The sequence below is a fragment of the Corythoichthys intestinalis genome, chromosome 12 (assembly GCF_030265065.1).
Source record: "Corythoichthys intestinalis isolate RoL2023-P3 chromosome 12, ASM3026506v1, whole genome shotgun sequence".
Lineage (NCBI taxonomy): Eukaryota > Metazoa > Chordata > Actinopteri > Syngnathiformes > Syngnathidae > Corythoichthys > Corythoichthys intestinalis.
Genome location: NC_080406.1, coordinates 45,305,163 through 45,327,047, shown reverse-complemented (window position 1 = coordinate 45,327,047; position 21,885 = coordinate 45,305,163).

Below are 21,885 nucleotides of genomic sequence, written 5' to 3'. Positions count from 1 at the left end.
TTCTGTATGACTTGAGAGATGTCAAAGTGATTGATTTCACAAAGAAGTTGTGCTTTTCAGCTGTGTGTGTGGAGTTTTGCTGCCTTGCTAAAGGGCCTCTGGAGTCGACAGGAAGCAGACTCGCATCTCTTTAAGATATACTGTAGTGGCATTTACTTTGCCGCTTTATAGGGCAATTGACAATTTTTGGTACTTAAAAGAATAATAATAACCTCGTGTGCCTATTTTTGGTACTTAAAAGAATAATAATAACCCTGTGTAGACCTGGCGCCCACATACGTGGACATCACATTTTGAGTCAAGTAGGCAACGATCTTAACATTTTAGTGTACAAATGTGGTCTACAGGAGTGTGATGTCCACATGCAGGACATTAGGTCTCAATTTCAGTTATATTTCTTTTTTTTTCTAATTAGGAATCAATAATTTCATATAAATTTAACAAATAAAAAATATTTTAATAAAATATTTATGAATAAATAAAAATATAAATTAATATAATGTTAATAAAACAAAATTATTCAAAATGAAAATAAAAACAGAAATTCACTCTGGTTATGGCCAGTGTTGTTAATCACAGCGTTAGAGTATAGTGGCATTTCTAACGGCGTTATTTTTTTTTCAGTAGTTACCGTTACTGAGGATGTGAAGGGGCGCGTTACTACAATTTGGTTGAATGAAATGTGAGTTGTCTGATTTTGTCACAGATGCCTGGGTAGAGCAAGAGAGGGAAAGGGTGATGACGCTCCTGCAAACACGATGATGATTGGCTAGGTGGCTTGGAGTGTTAGCATAGCACTCGCGTTCTCTTTAGCAATAGCATTTAGCGTGGCGAGCCTCATCTTAAACTCTCGGGCAACTTATTTTTTTATTTTTATTTTTTTACATACAGTTCGTGGCGTCCAGGTGGGTACAATTAATTAAAAATAATGTGCTCTTTTCCTGCTGAGTGTGCATTATCATCACCAAGTTGGCGTTGTAGAAGCTTTTTTTTTTTTTTTTTTTTTTTTTTTTAAATTACCAAAAATAGAAACTTGCTTTAAACTTTTCTTGAATGACTATCCATGAACCTTGTGTGATGTTTTTAAACAAAATAACTAGAGGAATAACAGGAGAGACAGGAGATTCAGAACCTCACCAACATATTGAAAAATATATATGTATTAGGAGTGTGAGGGTACACACAAGTCACGGTTCAGAACGTACCTCGGTACGGAGGTCATGGTTCGGTGCGGGTTAAGTACAACAGGAAAAACAAAAAGGGTTTTTCTCACAGCATTTGAAAGTTAAAGTTTGTATACCGTTTTACTCATATACTGGAGGTGAAATAAAAAAATAAAAAAATAAAAAAAGTTTGACCTACTTTTTTTTTTCTTGGAATGAAAATATCAGTTCAATTCAGTCAGTTAATGTGAAAGATTTTATAAAATGTACAATGTAATAACGTGTAGAACATGAAAAGTGATAGTAATTACTTTGCTGTGTAACTAAATACTCTTACAATGTGGTAACTGAGTTACCCAAATACATTTTGGGAGAAGTAATTTGTAACTGTAACGGATTACTTTATTAAAGTAAGATTAAGAACATTTGTTATGGCCCCAAACACATCCATTACCTGACACTGATGTCCAATTCATTTAAACAGGGAGGTTTGGCTCTGAATGCTCAGCTTTCGATGCCATTGCTGGCACTAGATGCCCATTCATTGACTTGGGGCGCTGCCAGCATCTCCCAGTCAAAATGCATCGGATGTCTAGCGCTGTCAACGGCAGCGAATCTTTTGAATAAGTGCCCTTTAAAGAGTTAAGTATCAGTAAGATATTAATTTTAGTGAGCCTGCATACAGACTGGTCTACTCTAGTTCTTATTGATCTACTGACATAGATCAACATGATTTTGTCATATGTTGGTGGTTATAGAGGACTGGCAGTAGCACCACCACTTTTGAGAATTGCCCAATTAAATTACATTTTAAAAACAACACCAATTTGCTGTACCAACACATGACCTCAACAGCTTTAGATCAATTTGACTGCTTCCCGATATTCACATTTGGCTGGCACACAACCAGGAAGTAACATATTTTTTAAAACTTTGTTGAAATAGCGACTGACATGTTGACGTTTCTTTGTTGAATGGTGGACGTTTTGCCCATGTACCTTCTATTGAGTGGGTTGGTTGAAAGTAGAGCTAAATGCACGAACCAAATGAGCCTCGTGATAATATTTGTTCTTGTTATATAACTGAGACAATAAAGCCTTAATATTGCCTCAATTTAGCCCAAATGTGTTTGGGACACATTGAGTCATATCAGGAAATGCTTTTGTGGGCAGTGTTGCAAACAGTCATTTGCATGGAGCATAATATTTGACTTTTCAGTTCGCTTACACCATATCCCTCAGTTTTGTTCTTTCTTCATCCACTAAACAATGAGTCACATATTTACGTCACAGCTAGTGAGCAGCCACATTTGAGTATGGCTTTACTTTCAGGCTCTTGGCAACGTTTATGACATCTGATCACATAATCTTTGCAATACCAAGTCTACCGAAATCTAGTTTGCAGCTTTCTCATTATTCCAGAATTTCCTTCTGGATCAATAAAAAAATCTACTTAATTCCAGTTACTACTGCTCCCTTTGAATAAGTTGGTGTCCCTGCCAGGACACACAACATCCACTCAATGAAAGACCAGTCTGTCAGTGCACTCTGAAGCACTTCTTGCAGACATGTGGTTCTTATTTTGAAGCCGGAGGAGCAGATTAACATAAAAGAGGGTGTGTAACAGTTTTCGTATTCAAAACCCAGCCTGGAGCTACAGGGGGCCGCGGTGGGATTACCTCATTTAAGATCCCTTAAAACTCTGTTTACCTTGCAAAGTGCACATCTTAAATGAAGTATTGCTGTGGCAGCAAGCATATAAGGGTCAATGCCATTAACAACCTTATTTCACAGAGAACTTGGCATAAGTGGGCAAGCTGATACAAAATTTGATTTTCTCAAAACAATTCAGGATTTATGCATGCATTTATATCATAATGAAAATTAAAACAAACCAATTACCGGTAGGCAATGGACACAGGTTTACTACTGTTCAATGCAAGTAAAAATAAAACACAAAAAAAAAGAGCCAGGCTCTTTGTGTTTCTGGTGTCAAACAGAAATATAGCGGAAGTCAACTTGAACTATTGGTCACATTGACTGCGGCAATGGAAGACCATATTCTACATTAAGTCATTGGATTCCTTTGACTGTACAAATGAATGAATGTTCATTCACTGCCAGCACCTCCACTTAAAATAAAATTGTACGTCATTTAATGACACTCATTTCACTGCGTAGTAGAAGGATAAAATGAACCATGATTAAAGTGCCTGTACCAAAAAACATGTTTCTTTCATATTACACACGGCATTTTATGTTCCTGAATGAAATTGACCGATTGGATTTGTGTGGAAGCGATCGATTTATGTATTCAATTTTTTTTTAATCCCGCGCCATAAAAGTGAGTGATTTAGGCTCCAGTCTTGGGTTGAGGAAGAAGGCGAATGTGACGTCAGCGGTAGAAATTATCTTCACAAAACAGTCATTACTATATACAGTGTATCACAAAAGTGAGTACACCCCTCGCATTTCTGCAGATATTTAAGTATCTCTTGTCATGGGACAACACTGACAAAATGAAACTTTGACACAATGAAAAGTAGTATGCAGCTTATATAATAGAGTTAATTTATTTTTCCCCTCAAAATAACTCAAAATATAGCCATTAATATCTTAACCCCTGGCAACAAACGTGAGTACACCCCTTAGAAACTACGAACATCCCTAAATGTCCAAATTGATTATTTCTTGTCATTTTCCCTCCAAAATGTCATGCAGAGATTGCAGAGGTGGGGGTGGGGGGTCAGCCTGTTAGTGCTCAGACCATACACCGTTCTCTACATCAAATTGGTGTGCATGGCTGTCACCCCTGGAGGAAGCCATTTCTGAAGATAGTACACAAGAAAGCCCGCAAACAGTTTGCTGAAGACATGTCAACAAAGCACATGGATTACTGGAACCATGTCCTATGGTCTGATGAGACGAAGATTATTATTATTATAAGATTTGTTTGGTTGCGATGGTCTCAAGCATGTGTGGCGGCGACCAGGTGAGGAGTACAAAGATAAGTGTGTCAATGCCTACAGTAAAACATGGTGGTGGGAATGAACCCCCCCCCCCCCACCCCCACCTCTTCAATCTCTGCAGCAATGCTGACAGCACTCCTGTAACGAGTCACACGACATTTTGGATGGAACATGACAAGCAGTACTCAATTTGGATATTTAGGGATGTACGTATTTACTAAGGGGTGTACTCACTTTTATATATATATTTATTTATACATATTAATGACTATATTTTGAGTTATTTTGATGGGAAAATTACTCTTATTATTACTCCTATTATATAAGCTGCACACAGACTACTTTTCATTGTGTCAAAGTGTCATTTTGTCAATGTTGTCCCATTAAAAGATATACTTAAAAATCTGCAGAAATGCATTGGGTGTACTCACTTTTGTGATACACTCTAGCATGTAGAAGGACTGCGGTATCAGCTAATTTTGCAGATTAATTTGTTTATTTTTTGCATCACACCAGCCCAACGTGCTGCAGGATTTTGTTGCTACACCGGGGAGAGTAGTGTGAGGCTTTTTGGATTTCCAAAAGATCCTTGTTCACCGCGATGGCCAAAACAAGTCCGACAACCGAGGGACCATTGAACGGACAAGGAAGTGAGTAAGCTTCGTGTTTTATATTATGTCGAATACTGGGATCATGGCAAACGTTTTAATAAGGAGGTGGCTTGCATTTTGTGGGTCATAATATTCCTCCTGTTTTGCTTACATTTTCGGAGTTTCCCCTTCTCTCCCCGGCAACAAGCACTGCCTGCCCGCCGGGGTGTAGCAGAACGACGAGCCCTAACTTGCTCACCGGGGATGGCCGATCAGTGAAGGCTGTCACCCTCGCCGCCGTGTGTGACATGAGTCGGGGTAGTTTTGTGTGATTATTCATTTTCAAAAGGCAAAAAAGATTGGAACAGCCGCTTGGCGGTCATTCTCCAGCTGCTTCCCCGAAAACTAGAACTCCCGCCCGCAGCAGGGGAACGACAAGCCGAAACTTGCTCACCGCCGGGGGCTGGCCGATCAGTGAAGACAATCAACGCTGCCGTCATGTGTGACATGAGTCGGGGTAGTTTTGTATGATTTTTCATTTTCAAAAGGCGTGAAAAATACTTGGAAAAGCCGCTCGGTTCAGGTTAGCATGTCGGCTAGCTGTCACCTCTCCTGTTTTGTTTACGCTCTTTCCTCCGTCTTCAAAGCCGGGGTGGGGAAATGACAATAGCTGGACAAACACCGGTGGCATAAAAAAACGTTCGGGAGTTTTCAGCAATTTTTACCATTACGCAGTAATTTTGCCCTGACGTACTGAATAAATGCATTTTTGATACTTCATACTCCATTTAGCACAAGACTGTAATTAGTCATGACCATACCATTTATTTAGCAATTGGAGAAAAATTCTTAGATAAAAATAATATCCTGTAAAAATACTGGACCAGAGAGATTGAAACAATGATTACATTTTGCTGCTCTGTCGCATTTTCCTTGTTCTAACACTTCCCCCTCAATGGGCTGAATTCTAAATCAGCTGAAAGCGTGACCCTGCTGACGTCATCCTCCAGCTGGGGATGATAGAGCGCTATAATGACAGGCGGGGCTAAACGGAAGATTAAAAGACTAAATTCTTGTCGTCTGCACTTTGCCGAATTATTGTGAATAGTCGAATCGTCTCAAAATATGATTTTAATTCACATAATAATGCTATTTAAGACTTTTTTTTAATCCTGTCACAGGCACGTTAAACATCTATAATCAACATTTGGGAGATATACACAGAATACACAAAAAACAAAATTGACATTCTATTTGATCATTTATGTTTTAGAATGCACTTCCAAAAGTAATCTTTGTTTTTTTCCACCAGTTTTTTTCTAGCTCAAATATGCTTCCCGATTCATTGCTCTGCCCTCTCTATGTAACTTTCTCACTGTAACACAGGAAACTCTGCGAATGGTCAACTGGAAAAGACCTGATACGAAGAACACCCTTTGTCTGAGAGAAAAAAACGATTTGATTTTGAGCAGTTTGAATAAATCATAATACAGCTGGTAATGAATATCCACTTTTACTTTTTCATTACTCTGGTCAGTCATGTTATTAAGCTCTAAATATAACCTCATTATAAATTCCATTTCTATCAGCTTAATTCAAAAGCCAAATGGTTTTCTGAACATCAGGTGTGTATTTCACTTTACTATTCATGCACAGGCTGGGTCTCTTTCTTCTCTCTCTTGCTTTCTCTCTCTCTCGTTCTGTCTCCATCTCTCTGAGTTATAGCCACCATTCACATCCACAGACATCAGATAAAGGCAGTGGAATTGCAAATAGTTGAGGGAAACAGGGTGAAGCTCCCTGATGAAAGGATGAAAATATTTTACTAATTGGTCCTGGGAAATGTTTCACAATTACACTCATTTTGCTAAAGTATCTCCATGGGGGTATGGAAGCTGAATTCTATCAGCAAGATGGCCAAAATGTGCTCATTCCAGAAAATACATTTTTTTTTGCAAATTAATTGTGGGATTTTTTTTTTTAAACAAAACCTTAATCTGTAATTAGAATTAAGATGCCCCTTAATGACCTTGACCCTTAGAGGTGGAGCAGATGATGTCTGAATCTGACTCAATGAGCTAATGCATCACGACAGAGGAGTCAAAGGTCATGGATGAACCCACAATAACCGACACAGCTAATGAATAACAATAGATGGATTAACTAGATGCCAATCCGAGTTAGTGAGGAGGTTTGACCAATGATGCCCAACAAATTTCACATTAGGGATAAAAGTCACTGCGTCCAATGCACCTGAAACCATTGATTTCAGGAGGCAGCTGTTGTTAAAGGGAACCTTGGATAAAAAGACATGTAGTTCTTAAAAAATAAATGTTAGTATGATATAATATGCAGTATATACTGTATATATATTATAATAATTTGATATTAATCTTAATATATAATATGTGATATAATATATATAATCAGGGGTGCACATAAGTGGTCCGCATGCACGCATGCGTACCGGACGTCGACAAACGCGCTGGCCCTCAACGACTTCCATACGCTTTTGCGTACCGATGGCTGACCACCGTATTTGCGGCGGACACGAGAAAATAACTTCTCAAAATGTCAAAGAGGCAGGCCACACTGAGTCATTACTTCCGTGTTCCCCCACCCCCGTCAAAAGACAGACAGACGACAGAGACGTCACCGGAGCTACCGAAAAAAAGGACTTTTGCTGAAAAGTAGGAGGTACCATGGCTAGAAGCAAATGATGCTCGCACGGAAATGCTGTACAAAATGTGCTGTGAGAATCCCAATGTCGCCGATAAGAGCAGCGCATTTTATGTAGGGTCAGAGAATTTCAGCCATCCAAACTTTGAAAAGCACGAAAAAAACAGAGAGTATGTAGCAATTAAGCAAACTATCGATGTCAAACAGGACCCCGCTCGCCCTATGAACAAGTGGCGGAATAAAGGTAATGAACAACGACATGCACTGACAAACGTGTTTTTGCTCGCATTTTACAAAGCTAAACATGCACGTTCAATAAGGTCTTATGAGGAGGACATCCCACTTTTAAAAAGGGTTGGAGTTAATGTGGGAGCCGCATAATGCCCTTTATTTTGAATTGGTGCTTTTTATTTCTTTATATTTCACTTCAAAGTAATGGCAATTTTGTTGTGCCAGTTGATGTTAATCAAGCATTAATTGTTAATATAATTAATTAAAGTTAATTGGCTCTAAGTAAAGCTTGTCATAAATTTATCGCATCAGGCGGGTCGGGTCTCAAGCTCAATGAGGACCAAGTCACATCTCCAGGTCCTCCTCTGAGAACCTGGGCAAAAAAAATATGTGCACCCCTGTATATAATATAATATCTTAATGTTTTCGTTTCAATAAAATGTGTAAACAAATTTTAACTACTACGTCGCCATTAGTGTTGTTGACGTCGCAGGGCGGTGACGTCACATGGGCTCACTGCCGGACTTCCACAGTGTCACTCGTGAACTACATAAACATGTCGTCGGTTCTGCCCTTCAAATTTGAATCCGAACGTAATATTAATGAGAAGGATAGCCCTGTTTGATATTTCATAAAACGAGCAGCAAAAGCTAAATGAACATCAAAAATGGGATTAGAGGAGTAGTTTACATGTGTCAAGTTCACTAGTGACAGCTAGTACTCCTGCTCTAGTGACGGAGCAGGAGAGTGATGTGAAAAAATGTTTGCTGATCTTCACAGTAAACAATTGTGTGATCCAACTTATTCCAATATTATTATGGAGATAGTTAGCATCCACACAGCGGTTTGATTATTTTGATTATTATTTACTTTATTTTTGTACGTAAATGCGCTGTCCACGTCGATGAACATCCTGTTCTGTTTATGAGATGTTGCTCCCGAGAGTCCGGTGTTGTGCCGAAAAATAGCCACCCCGCGTGAAATGTCCCCCCTGACGGGAACGCTGATTTATAACGCTTTATTTAGGTGAAAACATCAAATGTTTTCATGGACGCATTATAGTCATGGATTTACGACTGTAAAATCAGTTTTAAATAAATAAATTACACAAAATACTAGTACTGTATTTTAGTAACAAATGGTGGACTGGGCCACATAACCATCTTTGAACAGAAATGTATTAGTCTACAGGTTTTAACGACCATATCCCAATGACAATCACACAGGTATGACATTTATTAGTTTAAGCAGAGTAAAATACTAATACATATTCACGGTACAAGAGAATCGTTTCCATGTCCATCGATTGGTAAGAAAAAGCTGTTTGTACGAGTGACGTGTGGGCGCTCAATAATGAAATAAATAAACAAATAAATAAAATAAAATAAATGAAATGAAATGAAATGAAATAAAAACTCAATAAAGAGTTATATATAAGCGTTCACGTCGGGGGGACATTTCACGTGGGGCGGCTATTTTTCGGCACAACACCGGAAGCTTGCTTGCCGGTGTTCTGTCAAAATTTGCTCCCTTATAAAATTTTGCTCCCAAAGCTTTTGTGGATCTGAAAATGCCCTCTTTTACATTCAGTTGGACTCTCAATGTCATCCAAAGGTGCTAACTAAACTAGATACATCATAAACATACATGTGCAACACGAAAATGAATAATAAATTAATACTTAACGACACGGCGACGTCATTAACAGTGAGAGCGCGGGGTGCAGTTGCTGTGTGCAGCTAACATGGTAGGATGTGTCTGAGAACTTTTGTACATGTCTTTACATGGCCAAACTTAAGTAAATATTCCTTTCTTTAAAGAAAGTTTGTAGTGTTTACTTTGGAATCGCTGCATTCGCGGCCATTTTTAACGTTACGCGCATGCGCAAAACCGCAAGGTAGCAATTTTTGATGGGTTGCAAAATTTGTCAGAACACCTGTAAATAAGCGACTTTGCCTGGGTTTTTTCATATTCCTGCTACCCTGGTTATTTGAATCCTCTACTATGTGCAATTATTTGAGTTCACTATTTTTTTTCGCCTTACTTTTACGGCTTCTCACCGCGGTTTTCCCTCTGTTTTTTTTCTGTCGTCTCCTGTTTCGCGATCGCGTGTTTGTTTGTGTGTGTTCAATAAACCATTGTAAGCAACCCCTTAGCATTTGTTGTCTAATTTGTGGTCAAGCCTCGCTTCCGCATTCGCGGACCATTTGTTGCTTTTCATCTGAGGACTTGAGATACTGATTGCAGCTAATAGATCGATAAACAATACTCATAACTATCAATGAAGAAAAAAATAACATTGTCATTGTGGTGTTTCTTGATTGTTGCCAAAAGTGTGTGGTCTGGAACGCTCCCTTATTGCAGCGCCAGTGCTGAGAGGAAAAGAGAATCACGTTTGCTCACAATGTGTCTCACGTGCTTTAAGTACAAATAAAGTACACGACAGTCCTCTTAGATCTCAATGTGCAAAATAAGGCGTCATCGTAACCTGTTGGGCAGAAAATTATGCGAAAAGCCACCAATCAAACTAAGTTTAAAACATTTATTCATTCGTTTTGAAGCAAGCTTCCGGACTCTCGGGAGCAACATCTGATAAACTGAGACACAAGCAGTATGATCAGCGACGACGTGGACAGCACATTTACTTGACAAAAAAATGTAAGGTGATGCAAAAAAATAATCAAACTGCTGTGTGTGTGTGTGTACTAATGCCATCCACACGACAATGTAATGTATGTAATGTAACGAATCGGGGTATACTATAGTGGGGGTATTTGCTTACCTTCCTGAATGCACCACGTGACTTACGGAGGTGCGGCACACAGAGGCCGTGTGTTGCATAATTTCCCAAAATAAAGAATTGCAACTTTATTAAGTGGGTGACACTTTGTAGATGTTACAATGATACTGGAATAAGTTGGATCACGCAATAGTTTACCGTGAAGATCTGCAGACATTTTTTCACTGTCCTGCTCCGTCACTAGAGCAGGAGTGCTAGCTGTCACTAGCGAACTTGAATCATGTAAGCTACTCCTCTCATCCCATTTTTGATTTTCATTTTGCTTTTGCTGCTCGTTTTGTGAAACATCGACAGGGCTATCCTTTTCTTTAATATTACATTCAGGTTCAAATTGAAAGGGAAAAACCGACGACCTGTTTATGTAGTTCACGAGTGAAACTTTGGAAGTCCGGCAGCGAGCCCATGTGACGTCACCGCTCTGCAACGTCAACAACATTAAAGGCCGAGTTAAGCTTCCTCGTCAGACCTGCGCCGTCAAGGAAGACCCGATTTTGAGACCCTGCACCGTAGCCTGACGTGCTCCTACTGAATTTTTTAACCCTAGCGTCACGTCGACGTGTGTGATGTGGCAGAAATGGACTGTGATTGGTCTGCTCAGACTGTTGTTTCCGGTTCAGCGCAAAATCACCGCCATTATCAAACATGATTTTTGATACACGCAAAAATGGACCAAGCCGACGAGAGTATCAACGGAGAGCAAGTACGACAATTTCTACAATGTCTCATCAAGACATTATGAAGATTGTCAAATGGCAAGCAATTCGTGGGAGGAGATTGTTGAAAATACGGAGCTGGAGGTCAGCCAGTGATTGAATAAAAAAATGGAAGGACCACTGAGACAAGTGTGTGCGTGTTCGGAATCGAATGGCCACACAAAGCGGTGACCCAGTCGGCCAAAAACTGCCAGCTTTTTATCACTTAATGTCGTATTTTTGGTTGGTGCACTTCATCATTTATTGTGTACATACGTTTGCTGTGAGTCTGTGACTTATTTACGTGTCACACTTCAAGTATATGAAGAATAAAGCACAAGTTTGGTGTCAAAAGAGTTGTTTGGATGTTTAATTTTCCAGTGGCTCGGTGCTTTTATGATAACGTTAACATCAAGGCTTCAAACGCAGTTTGGGAAGTTCCAAAGCCGCCAGAAATCTGCTATGGCTTCCTACTGGCTGGTTGTAGGACACGGCATACAAATCTGGCTGGAGGGCTTTGCACACCTCGGAAAAAACGCTGGACGCAGTGTTGACGCCAGTTTGGAGCTAGCCGCCACAGCTTGCTGGTTTCAACTAGGGTTGCCACCTGTCCCTTAAAATAAGGAACAATCCGAAATTGGGAATTAAATGTTGCGTTCCGTATTGAACTAATACGGAATATAAATGAATAAATACATTTCTATGCATTTTAGGAGTTTTGGGATGTCCCTTTTTTTCTCTGCCTGTACAACTTTGGGCGCGAGGGGAGCGTCCCGTATTTCTTATTTCTGAAAGGTGGCAACCCTAGTTTCCACCCGAGGCTAGAACTCTCTGTACGGCGTCAAAAGTCGGCCAGACCGCCTCGAAACCGCATCGCTTGCGCCTCAACATTTGTATGATCAACATTTATTCAATGTTGATGAGCTGAATATTTACATTCAAGCTTTCCATCTTGTATTGTTTATTCTCCGTTAAACTAGACTAGAGGAAGTCAACAAGCTTGCCCCAAAACCGTACAAACATAACGGCACACCCCTCTAGTGGCTTGGCGATGAATTACAGAGCAACGCGTTCCCTCACCGCAGAACTATCGAATGCTCATTGACGCCGTAGTCACTTCGCCGTCACCGCAATGCAGGAGCATAACTCAGGCCTAATGACACAGTAGTTTAAATAATTTTACAAATTTTATTAAAACAAAAACATGAAGAGGGGTTTTAATATCAGATTAGTATAACTTGTACTAGCATTTATGTTCTAAGAACTACATGTCTTTCTATACTTGGATCCCTTCAACCAGTGTTTATTTATTTTTAAATAAGGACAAAAAAGATTTGTTTTTTTAATGAGACCATTTTTGGTTCAAAATAGTAGCTGCAGAAAAATCGTAGCGGCATAATTTTTCATTGTTATAAAAAGTTATTGGACACTAAAATGTGCTGTTAATGGGGTAATTATACTGTAATCCTCCACAAACAATAGGTTATTTTATTGTCAAAGGTATTCAGATAAAAGATGAAACTACACTAAGTGCACAATTTCTTGAACAAATACAGACATTTAGCGTGGCCATGGATTTCGTTGCCTCTCTGAATTTACATTTAGACAACAACAGTAAAGTTGATCTTTTATTTAAGTCTAACATACAGAAGGTCTCTTTCTTCGTAGCCCAGACAAGTTTCTTTGTCTTAATAGGCATTTTATCAATATCATTCCTGCTGCCCTGGCAAACCCAGTTTGCAGCCAAGTCTTTCCTTCAGAGTCAAAACTGATTCTTAAGCTGCTTGAAGTTGTTGGCCTGTGGGTCGACTGTCAGAAAGTCGTCCTGTGATTATGTTGTGGCTTTCGATCTGACAGACCTCTTCCTGCTAGTTTCCTCCACTTTCCACTGGACCTTTGATGGCAGAGGAAACCGTGTTCACAGACTACTCAGTTTTCTCTGCAAGCTCTCTGAAAGGAAGGCCTACACCTGAAGGCTGTTAGTACGTCTGGCTTTCTGTAGTGGAAAATCTGAAGGTTGAAATGTTATCACCAAGAGTTTTGTATTCATTTCATTCATTTAGTTGGATTGCTGCCAAGGGGCTGGGAGCTATAAACTTTGTTTATATATTGCCCCCCCCCCTTTTTTTTTTGTTGGTTTTTTTGGTAGACCTCATGTACCACCCTAGGTAATGACATCGTTATGGAAATGTCAAATGCGCATTAGACCTCTCTAAATATATACTATGAAAAAAAAAAAAAAAAACGTGGCGCAACAAACTGGGCCACTACAGCAAATTTTCATTGGTCCCGTTTCCAAAGTCTAAACAATGCAACACACAGCAACTTCTAAATAATTGAGTACTGTATATGTCAACGTATATTATTGGATAGAGTTTCAGTTACAATCAACAAATTGTGCCACATGAGTTTTGTATTCCCAGTTATTACGTCGGTTATACGTAGACATCCGACGTAAAATTTGACTCGCCATTTGTTTCTACATCCGACGACATGATCGAAACACGACAATTTATGACAGTGCCGCAGCTTCTTTGTTTTCCCACAAGACAGACGCAAGGCGGATTTTCTTGTGAGAGAAATCAAAATGGGTTCCAGGAATTTTAGATCTTGTGGTGAAAAAAGGAAAAAGGTGAGGTTTAACTTTGAAATGAAGATGGAAAAGATACAAGAATATGAGCGTAATGCGTCCGTGAACTGGCTCGACAACACGGCCGTAGAATGTCTTCGATCTTGACGGTCCTCCTCCGACCTCCGTTCGCTAGTCTTTATAAATTAAGGTGACAATTATTATTGTGGTAACATCGCCAAAAATCGCCAGCTTCGTCAGGGTTTTAGTAATTTATTTCAGAACTTGTGCAACACAACACGCCTACAGTCCGCCACAGGTGAACAAAGTGAAAGTAAAAAGTCCCTCTCTCACTCTGTCAAGTCAGCCATGTGGTGCATTCATGTACACCACGCAAAACACTTCCGCCACATTAGAACCCGATTCTTAAATTATTACAGGTATTATTATTATTATTATTACTGTTATTATATTATTATTATGATTTTTATTCATAATGCATTTGTTTTGCCCTGTGTAATTGCTATTTGCAATAGTACCAGCAGCATTTATTAAGGATTTAGTATTGGTTTTCGGGCTGTGGAACGAATTAATGGAATTATAATGTATTATTATAGGAAAAGTCCTGCTCGGCATACAACCATTTCTACTTACACACAAGGTCCTGGAACGAATTAACTTCGTATGTAGAGGTACCTCTGTATTCTTTAATTATCATGAATAATTGTATTTATATATTTTTTAAAAATGTTATATACACTGATAAATATTTAAAATGTTATTTAAAAAACAAAAACAATAGTAACTCAATTATTGCCAGCCCAGGGTACAAGATATGTGTTCTTGTAGTTCGTGAAAGAAGGACATTGATATTGAAAGAGCCCATTGACGGCAATGGACGTCCAATCCATTTTAACATCAATCAAATGATCTCTTCCAGCCCTTGGATGTGTACTGCCGTCAATGGCAACCATAGAGTAAATAAAATTAAAATGAATAACAAAATACACTCTGGTCATGGATGCCAATAACACTCTACGTCTACTCCATATGTTTTAATGTAAGTATGTGAAAGCCATTTTTTTTTTTCAATTTCCCTCAGGTCAAAATTGCATTTTACATTTTGATGTGAATGTTTTTTGTTCCCCCCAAAGTCAGTATCCTTGGGATTCTCTCTTGCAAGCCTTAAAGGTCAATGTGGGGGAAGATACCTGCTCTTCTTTGACCCACTGGGTCACTGGAGGCCTGTTTGGTGGAGATAGCAGAAACGAGTGAAGATAACAGAATAGAATAACAATATGTGTTTTATATGTACTCTCTATGTTTGTATTGTGTTTCGCGTCTACATCCACAAATCCCTCCACTGAGTACATTTGCACACTTATTCAAGTAATAAGTGCACATGTGCTGATGAGGTTTCCAGTTGGTTGGCTTGTTTGTGTGGTCATTGCATTAAATCCTAAGCAGTTTGCCTCTGGACACATGCATAAGATGGAGATAACTGTGTTTGCATCTTTGTGTCCACAACCCAAATATTACTTTGTATTTTCCCTATAGATTAAAACTGGTGCTTGGTGATAACAAAGGGGCTTAGAGAGCCCATCGTGTTGTTTACACGTGGCTACCTCCTTCCAGAAAAGAAAAAGGAAAAAAATGAAACCCCTCAAAAAGACATCGGGATTTTAAAAAGAACCGCTTTAATACTCAGTTAATGTATTGAATGTCATATCATGTATTTAAATCCACATACAGACTCTAACATTCTAAGCTTTTTTTTTTACAGTCCATCTGACAGGTTAGATATTAATGTATGCTAGCCAAATGTGTCTGCCGTTTTAGTGAGACACATTCATGCCCAAAACATTTTTTCACAGTGTTGCACCTCTGGGTTTCAGTCAAACACATGTATTCATTCATAAATAAAAAGTGAAATTCTATTTGTTGCCTCTTGGGTACGGAGCTACATATTGACACAAATGCTGGACTAATTGCAACAGTGGTACTCCTGGACTGTTTTTCAGGAAACCTAATTGTGTGGACAGGCAGAGTGAACTAATTATCTGCATGCTGTTTTCCCAGCCAGTGCTGGTAATTTAGCAGCAATTGACCTCCTGCAGTCTGCTTGCAAATGAAAACATGTAGGCCGGTTTGCTAATGAGGGGACCGGAGACCGCAGGGTTCTTCGGGGCCCTGGACTTCACACAGGACACAGAACTCCTCACTTCATTTCCAATTTAGCCCCGGACAACCTCCAGGGAAGACATCATTGTCCTCCTACTGTGTAATGGCTGAGTCTTAAGAACTTTAGTGGTGGAGATTCCGGTTGGGATAGCAATAAAATTCTTGAATGTGCAGACAATACTTACGGGCGACCAATTCATGGTGTCCCATCTGAGCAATGGGCCACAGCCCACTTGTGACTGAAGGTTAAAAGCATGACATACTGAATTAATTTACAGGCTATAGGATCTTCAGAATTTGGGTTCATTACCATTTCAATGGCATATTTACTTTTCTTTTTATCTTGCAACTCCAATAAACAAACATATGAAAGAATATATATAAAGAATGTCAATGGTAGAAAAACATGATACCGGTACATTGGTGTTTCCAAATGTTTGTATTCTTGGAATGTTTGAACATTTTTGCCTATGCTCTTTGTATGTATGTATATTTTTTTTTGCTGTGGTTTCTTAAGCAAACATGACTGTTTTATGAAGACTAAGTAACTTCACCGCCATAGTGAGTGTCTATGCATGTGTGTGTTGTGATCATTCACCGCAACCAAGATGGTTGGTGGTTGTTATCATGACTGTGTCAGTACCCAGTAATTTGCTGTGCCAGTGACTTGCATAGGCAGAAGACAGCTGTCGTCAACATGTCCAGATCCAAAACATGCTTGAACTTGCATGTTTTGTTTAGGCAGCTAGACAAGGACACTAAAGTTAGAGTGGGAAATAATACCAGAAGATTAGCCTTTTTTCCCCTAGCCAAATACCAATGTGTCTAAGAGCAGCACTCCCACACCCATTTCAAGAGTCAAAATAACTTCTCGATCGGAATGCATGAACGGCCAGGGCCAAAGTACAATTGCAACATCTCAACTCCAATTTTTGTCCATGGAAAACACATCCACAAACAGTCTTTACAAGAGTAGCCAGATGAACACTTTCTCTTGACATTATAACTAAATCTTACAGATAGTGACTGTGTGTGAGCATTTCTGGCGAGGATCGAAAACTGCGGCAAGCACATTCTTTGCTGGCAGTACAGTGGAAGCTGTTGATGCTCAGCATGTGCTGATTTTGCAGCAATAGCATGAACTGCTGAATCACCTTCTATACTGTGAGTAAGTCTAGCAGTTTCATGTGGAAAGGTGGGCAAAAGCGACGATCCATCTACCACCTGTTTTAATTTTTTTTTTTCATAGATAGCCCTGCCATGGTGATGACAGCAATGTCATGATTTCCAACAGGTTTGCAAAAATGGGCATAAACTTAACTACTCACCCAAAACAGATGTGGAATCCTGATTTACTAACTAGGCACGGCCAAATTTGTATTTGCCCAACATGTGTTTTGGGAAGAGTAAAGTGAATCCAAAGAGAACAAGTTAGCACATGTAATGTTAGTTATAAACTTGAAACGAATTGGGATGGATGATTTTGTGTGTTTCATTCCCATGTCTGAAAATCAAGTGCAAATCCATAAACTCCGCAGACAGCATAGCACATAAAATAGTAGACTGAACCATGGCAGAGTAAACATCTCCATTTTTGCAAACTTGTGAAATGCCCATAACAAAAATGAGAGCAATGTTTTATCTCTTCATTACTGCCAAATGGGAGTATCAGAATAATCTAAAGAAATATTTGCAACCAGTCACAAAAAGGAGTCATGTCATATCACAAAGGGCAGTTTATTTGAACTGTGCATTTCCATGTGTCTTGATCATTCAGAGATGTCTCAATGGCCCATTTTCCACGGGTCCCAGACTGGGGCTAGTTCCGGGCCAGTGCTTGGGTGAGATCTTTTTAAGGTCTTTCTGTTTCAATCACCCAAGCACAAGCACTAGCTGGGTGCTCAGCAGGCACCAATTCATTGCTGGGCCAGACGAGAGCCAGCTGAAGGCTGGGTTATTCTGGAGGTAAAAACGTGTCAATTCATACCGAATCCCCTTGAGCATAACGGACCTTAAACCCAAGCAGCAGTGGTCAGGGGAGGAGACCCAGTGTTTTTTGGCACTGTGGTCTTCTGAAGAGGTCCGACGAAAACTCTCGGGAGCCTCGCACACAAAGCTGATTTTTAAAAAGATGTGGCAAGACATGGCTGCTGCTGGCTTTGAGCGGTCAATAGACTTGGGATCCACTGGCTGCACTGGCTAGCACCGGGGCTCTCAAATCGGCTTCTCCATTACTGTTGTGGGCTTCCTTCTTCATTTCTTCATCTCGGTTGCATTTCCGACGGACTTGTAGCCGCCGTTATGGTTTACTTATTGACACCCTGACATATTATGGTGATGCATGACGTGGCGCCAGTTTGGATCCTTTGCACATGGAAAGCCAACTGGTGTTTGGGAAGCACACAAAATGAATCAATAAAGCTTGAGCACCAGCACCGATTGAGCACGCTCATTTTTTTTTTAAGTGGAAAAGGGGTCAATGGGGACCACACAATTTAGCAACTGAAATAGCAAACTGAATTTTGAGTTTTCATAAATCAAGGACAAGGTGGTATCCAACAATATAAGCTTGCTGAAGGGATGAAGGATCTATATATTCGGATCAAAGGACTACCTTACTTGCTAACATCTCTTGTGGCGCCAACACAAGAGGAGCACGTCACTTGCAATTGGCCCAGTCATACCGAGAAAGATAAAGATGTTGGATTATTAAGTATTACACAGCAGACTCTATTTGAATAACACTTATATATTATTAAAAAATATTGAATTTCTATACAACAAATGTGTAATGTGTAACTCTGCTTATAGAAGAAGACAAATGTGTGTATGGATAATTCATTCACTAGAATGATAAACCCAACTGACATTACCAACCCAGACAACGCATTACATGACTACCATCTACCTTTATACTTTTAGGACAGTTTTGTCATTTTTCAGAATTTCCAGTCAGCTTGCTACCTTGCCTAACCCCAATTAATACTGGAAAAATGCATTTTTAAAAACCTTTTCGCCCCAATGGCTGTGTGCCCCCTACTGCAAAGTAAATGAGGCCTCACAGGGTCAAGTCAGGTTCCCTGGTCTCACAAAAAATGAGTGTATTCTCTAACTGATTAATTGTTAGAGCTCCAGGAGAATACTGCATCGTGGTGAAAAACAACAGATAGCAATGTTTTGAGATTTATTAGAGCAAATGTTAATCAATCAGATACAGAACAAAAATAAAAAGCATTATTTCAGTTTCAGTGTGTACATTAAGGTAACTCTACCAGGTTGGGATTTGTGTTAACTGTGGATCTTAGAATGAGGTAAAACCATACTGGCAACTAACATACTTGAGCAGAGCCTATAGGAATTTGCCACAAAGTCATGAATAATACTTTAATTTCTACATTCTACAGGATCATACCGTCTAAGATATTTTGATTAAATGTTTTTAATCTAGAAGTTCAACTTTTTGAGATGATGTTTTTCACATAACAAAAAGCCCTTAATGAAGGTGCTGTCGCAATTGTAGTTCAAAATATTCATTTGAAACAAATCGACATGTAATCATGCCTAAAGTTGATAAAACAGTGCTCAGCAAAACAAATTATTAATAAGAAGAAAAAAAAAGGGAAATGATACACAACTTTAATAAAAGTTCAGCTAAAACACCATGTAAATGTTTTCAATGTCAATAAATCTGTGTTCATCTGATTCCACTGTAAGTCATTGTTCATCATCCGCTTCTCATGATAAACATTTACTCTATAGACTCAAAAAATAGTCACAATGTGTACACAAGTGTCATAATCAGAGGATGTACTGTTGATGTGTCCCTGTCAACCAGTTGACACGTGACGTGACTTATATTTGGTCATCCTATGTTAACATTGACATGTCATTGATTGTTAAATGTGATTTTATTCAGAAATTAATCATAACTTTATCTAACCGGAGATCCACGATGTTCCATTGGTGTGTGTGACCCAGATAGCAGACCGACGTTGAATAAATGTTGATTCTCCATCAAAATCATCAGTATAGTTTACATTGAAATTTTCGACAATAAACAATGTTGAATCAACATTGCACCGATGACACCTGACAGTGACTTTGAAACAACATTGTTCTATGCTGTGTCAGACAATTGTTGGGTTGACTTGTTTTATAGTTGATGAAATAATGTTGACAAATAGTTGATTTTTGATTGACCAGGGAATATGATTGAAAAGTCATCGAATTATGGATAAGCGGGAGGTATGGTCAAAAAATAGGTGTGTTCGTAGTTGAGCTGGAAGACAGTGTATCACCTATAACGAACTCCACTGGAAACGCCTCATTTAAGGATAGCCTTATTTAAAGGTAAGCCTGTTGCCTTTCTTCAGAGCCTTTATCAGCAATGATGTCTTATGGTAGAATAAACCACGTTTGTCAAGTTGTACATAAAACGGCTTGCCTGACACAACCTGACAGTTTCCAAATTTGTAAGAAGCTGTGCATTTGCTGTGAATGGCATACAAGCAAATACCTATTCAGCCTGGACGTTAGCTAAGTAGAACTTAGTTCAGGCAAACGTAATTCTTTTTCCAATTAAAGCGCTAAAACCACTAGATATGACACAATCGAGCCTTGTCTACATTAATTTATTGAACACAAAGACATTGCAGTCATTTTTCGATCGTAGCTAGCTAACTTGCTAGCTCCGTTCCCATATGTAGCCCTAATTTGGTTTGGAATTGGTTGAGAAACTCTCTTCACCACAAAAACCACAAAATACTGAAGTATGTTAAATTAACCCATGACACCTGCTTGCATTCCTTGATATGAATTAAGTGTGAATGCCGTTTTGTTTGTATTTTTCAGATTCACTGAATAGACAGATAGGGATGTCCGCATCACAATATGCATTTGCTGCTGTTGTGCAAAAGTGGCTACATTATGTCCCAGACCGCGCTGGTGGCAGAGTTCGCAACAAAGCTCGTCAGACTGAGGAGGAGGCTTAAGTTTGAAATAACTTTACTGAGAGTTAATGACGTTTTCTATTGTTTTGGTTCAATTAAAAATAACTTTGAAATCTAGCCAAGTTTTTATTTTGTTATTTATTCATTATTAATCTAATTGATTTTTTTTTAACGTTGATGTATATTTTATTAGTCGGCCTAGCTGTTTCTTCTGCCTGTAAATAAAGTACGACCTCTAAATATTGTCATGTTTAAAAACATTAATAGGATCATTGTTGAAAATGAAGTAAAACATAACACTGATTTAGCGTTGTTACAATATTATTAATGATCGAAATGACGTTTAGATTTTGTAAGGTTTGCAGCGTTGGGACAACATTAGTCAAAGGGTGCAAAAGAGATGACAAATCTACATTGGGTGTCAACGTTGATTCAACGATATAAGATTGACAGTAGAATGTTGATTTAACATCATTTCAACGTCTATCTGCTATCTGGGGAGTGTTTTGAAAAGTAACACGATTGCCAAAAATCAAACAGAATTTAAGAAATGATAGTAGAGAGGTTGGGGGGGGGGGGGGGGGTCTTATGCAATTTCATTCTGTATTCCTGGCATTGCATCTTTCTGTTTTGCATACATCACCAAAAGGACTCCAATAAATCATGCTAAATGCACTATGTTAATGAAAAACACCTCATTTGTTAGTCTCGACATATGCAATTGAAGCCTTCAGCAAGTTTAATCCAAAATAAATCAGAGCAGATTCCTGATGAATAGTTTGCAGTAGTTGCTATGATATAATCTAATCATGATGAAAATCACGGATTTAAAGAAATATCAGATCAATGTTGGCCTTGAAAAAAAAATCCTACGCCAAAAATGTATTTCATTTTCACTGTGCAACATTTACTATCTTATTTCTATGCCTGTTTACATTTTCACAAGGCCAGTAAAAGACAGCCAATAAACCTGTATCCTTAAATCACATCCCATCCGTCCTATGACAGTTGTTACAAACAGTATTATGCTGCGTTGTATGATTAGCAATATAATATATTGCTC